The sequence below is a fragment of the Protomyctophum bolini genome, assembly GCF_963924005.1.
Source record: "Protomyctophum bolini genome assembly, chromosome: 14".
Taxonomy (NCBI): domain Eukaryota; kingdom Metazoa; phylum Chordata; class Actinopteri; order Myctophiformes; family Myctophidae; genus Protomyctophum; species Protomyctophum bolini.
Window position 1 is genome coordinate 1,937,542 of NC_137875.1, and position 4,485 is coordinate 1,942,026.

At 42.5% G+C, this 4,485-nt stretch overlaps 1 protein-coding gene across 1 annotated transcript in view; it reads right to left on the bottom strand.

Moving 5' to 3' along the window:
* Window positions 1-3,056: 3,056 nt before the first annotated feature.
* LOC308328702 (lysosomal cholesterol signaling protein-like) overlaps window positions 3,057-4,485 on the bottom strand; it is a 125,291-nt gene continuing 123,862 nt past the window's right edge. The window contains exon 21 of the transcript XR_013965327.1: window positions 3,057-3,156. The gene's annotated coding sequence lies outside the window, so the exon portion shown is untranslated. The remainder of the gene's footprint in view (window positions 3,157-4,485) is intronic.

A 4,485-nucleotide genomic window follows, 5' to 3' on the forward strand; every position in this document is an offset into this window, starting at 1 on the left:
AAATAAACAGTGGTTCAGTTCAATTGCATGGCGTTTACAACAGGCCTTACCTGTCACTGAAGTCCTGATGAATCCACACCGCTCCTGGTGCAGGCTACCTGTCACTGAAGTCCTGATGAATCCACACCGCTCCTGGTGCAGGCTACCTGTCACTGAAGTCCTGATGAATCCACACCGCTCCTGGTGCAGGCTACCTGTCACTGAAGTCCTGATGAATCCACACCGCTCCTGGTGCAGGCTACCTGTCACTGAAGTCCTGATGAATCCACACCGCTCCTGGTGCAGGCTACCTGTCACTGAAGTCCTGATGAATCCACACCGCTCCTGGTGCAGGCTACCTGTCACTGAAGTCCTGATGAATCCACACCGCTCCTGGTGCAGGCTACCTGTCACTGAAGTCCTGATGAATCCACACCGCTCCTGGTGCAGGCTACCTGTCACTGAAGTCCTGATGAATCCACACCGCTCCTGGTGCAGGCTACCTGTCACTGAAGTCCTGATGAATCCACACCGCTCCTGGTGCAGGCTACCTGTCACTGAAGTCCTGATGAATCCACACCGCTCCTGGTGCAGGCTACCTGTCACTGAAGTCCTGATGAATCCACACCGCTCCTGGTGCAGGCTACCTGTCACTGAAGTCCTGATGAATCCACACCGCTCCTGGTGCAGGCTACCTGTCACTGAAGTCCTGATGAATCCACACCGCTCCTGGTGCAGGCTACCTGTCACTGAAGTCCTGATGAATCCACACCGCTCCTGGTGCAGGCTACCTGTCACTGAAGTCCTGATGAATCCACACCGCTCCTGGTGCAGGCTACCTGTCACTGAAGTCCTGATGAATCCACACCGCTCCTGGTGCAGGCTACCTGTCACTGAAGTCCTGATGAATCCACACCGCTCCTGGTGCAGGCTACCTGTCACTGAAGTCCTGATGAATCCACACCGCTCCTGGTGCAGGCTGAAATGACTGTAAATGTTGAAGAGTTGAATGTCTCAGAGTTGCAGATCACAGCGTCAGGTATAAATGACTGTAAATGTTGAAGAGTTGAATGTCTCAGAGTTGCAGATCACAGCGTCAGGTATAAATGACTGTAAATGTTGAAGAGTTGAATGTCTCAGAGTTGCAGATCACAGCGTCAGGTATAAATGACTGTAAATGTTGAAGAGTTGAATGTCTCAGAGTTGCAGATCACAGCGTCAGGTATAAATGACTGTAAATGTTGAAGAGTTGAATGTCTCAGAGTTGCAGATCACAGCGTCAGGTATAAATGACTGTAAATGTTGAAGAGTTGAATGTCTCAGAGTTGCAGATCACAGCGTCAGGTATAAATGACTGTAAATGTTGAAGAGTTGAATGTCTCAGAGTTGCAGATCACAGCGTCAGGTATAAATGACTGTAAATGTTGAAGAGTTGAATGTCTCAGAGTTGCAGATCACAGCGTCAGGTATAAATGACTGTAAATGTTGAAGAGTTGAATGTCTCAGAGTTGCAGATCACAGCGTCAGGTATAAATGACTGTAAATGTTGAAGAGTTGAATGTCTCAGAGTTGCAGATCACAGCGTCAGGTATAAATGACTGTAAATGTTGAAGAGTTGAATGTCTCAGAGTTGCAGATCACAGCGTCAGGTATAGATGACTGTGAATGCTGAAGAGTTGAGTTGCAGTCACAGCGTCAGGTATGAACTGATGCTTGATGTTCTGTGATGATGAGCTGTATATTTATAAGGCCATGCTGTATAGGGCGGAGAGTCACTCAGAGATAGAGATGAAGATCTTCCCACAGTCTGGGAAACAAAGCCAATCAACTCCGGCCTTTGATCATAACGTGAGTCATTGTCATCGGTTGTAATAGGCCGGTTGTGTGGCGACCGACCCAAGTCTGGGCACTACTTTAAAACATATATATATATATATATATTTTGAAAGGGAAGTTCCATGAGATATGGGACTATACTTTTATTTATATATCAAAGGATGGTTGCAGTAACACTTTGTATTTATACATTACATAATGACATAATCACGTCCAGTGAGTGTTGTCCATGTTTTTTTAGTTTTTAGTTTTATTGCTAGTTGCGTTTAGTTTTTTAGTTTTTTTTTTTTTGTCTTTTTCTTTTGTGTAAGTATACATATATATATTTTTTGCATAGACAATACGGTTCTGGACTCTGGGTTAAAAGTTATCCACACAATATCCTGCAGTTGTTGGCGGTTGACCCGGGATCGAACGCGTGACTCTGCGCCGCGGTCCAAAGGCCAGAGCTCTACCGACTGAGCTACGCGGACACTAAATGCACTAAATGTAATGAAAGGAAGAGAAATATAGTAAAACAGAACACCGTGGCCCAACATGGCTGTGAATCAATCTATCAACGGCCCCCTGAATGGGATTAGTATTAGTATTATTATTATTATTATCAACGGCCCCCTGAATGGGAATTAGTATTCATCGTTGTGCATTCCTTCCCATCGTGTTGTTATTTTACGGAGAAGTAAGATGTGACAAAAATGATTTTTGATACAGAGACAGTCATGGCAGCAATACTAACAATACTAACAATACTAACAATACTAACAATACTAACAATACTAACAATACTAACAATACTAACAATACTAACAATACTAACAATACTAACGAGTAAGACGCGCAAACGCGGGAAGCGAACGCAGATCGTAAATTGCAATAACAATTAGAATAAATTACGAATTAGTGAGAACTGTGTAGTACTGTGAAATTAGTGAAAACAGGGAGCAGCCATCACACTCATGTCACCATGACTCATGCGTTCGTGTGTCTGTGCCCTTTGTGCCCATATATGGAGCTGAGTGATTTTTGATGCATATTTGGACGTAGCTCCATATATGGGCACAAAGGGGGGACACACGCACGCACACACAGACACACAGACATGATCTGCTAGGTCTCATAGTAAGTGCTCAGTGCGTTCGCAACAAGATGAGTTAATTGCACAGGCAGACTCTTTACATAATAGAGCATGTCTGGAATAAGTGTCAGAGCTGAAATAGACATAACATCATGTAGCTATAGGTGTAATGTTATAGAGACCACAGACGTGAACCTTTTCAAGGCTGTTTTCTCAACTCTCTGTTTCTCTGCCAGACATTACTCTATAAGCCATATCTCCAAAAACTGGAGGGTCAAACTGAACAACCAATATGTCCATTTGAAGATATGATTCCCTGCTTTTTTATTTTCATGGTGCCTGAGATAAGATATTAAAATGTTGCGTGAGCATAGCAGATGCTGCTACCATGCTCATACACATACAGACACGCATACACACACAGCACGCACCACACACACACACACACACACACACACACACACACACACACACACACAAGTGTACTTGTTTGTCATAAATTACATTTGATTGCTTTAATTAACTTACTGCTATACTTGTTTATTATTTTTACGGTGAAAACCTTTTATGGGTTCCCTTTCTCACCTCTTATTAATTTTACCTTTTTTTCGTACTGTTTTTATTGTGCGAATAAAAAATAATAATCTAAAACTAACTGACGATCTCGCATTGTCCACATAAAGTACAGACTGCCACACTGGTTACAATATTTGTTTAAAATACCACACACAAAAAAAACTCCCATATCAGCTGGGGGCAAAGGTCAACATTATGCTGCAAACTAATCAGTGAGATGTGTGAACTGCTGTGACATCACATGGAACACAACCACCCTAAGAGACTACTAATCACTGTGTGTATTCATATGCTCTGTATGCATTGAGTGACCTCGTCACAGGAACTGATTTATTGGCCATGATGTAACTGTTCAGACCAGTGGTTTCTCAACCAGTGGTCCGGGGACCACCGGGGGTCCTTCCAGGTGGTCCCCCGTGCAGATAAATGAACCAAATGGACCCTTAATACTAGATCTTTAACTCTTGAGAGGGTAAAATGAAACCAAATGGACCCGTACAGGTCCATTTGACTAGACCTAAGACTAAAAGGCATGGAGAAGCAGCCTTCAGCCATTATGGTCCTGTAATGTGGAACAGCCTGCCAGTTAACCTGCGGCTCTCTGAATCCACGGACATTTTTAAAAGAAACCTTAAGACATATCCTTTTTAACATTGCGTTTAATTAGCTCATACCATTATCCTTGTTTATGTTTATCTATAATGATTTTCCTAAATGTTTTCTTTATTTTTCTTCTTTGTTTTTTCCATCTCCTTTAATGTTTTTATATTTGTAAACTGTGAAGCACATTGAGTTGCACTTGCTGTATGAAATGTGCTATACAAATAAAGTTTTGATTGATTGATTGATTTGGTTTAATGGTATGCTCAGATGGGTCTGAGAGGCTAAATGTCATCAAACGGTGGTTCCGTGGCTCAAATTCTGAATAAATAAACAATGGTCATTGATGTGAAAATGGTTGAAAACCATTGTTTTTTTTAGACTGATGACAGTTCACCTTTGACCCTAAATGACCCAGG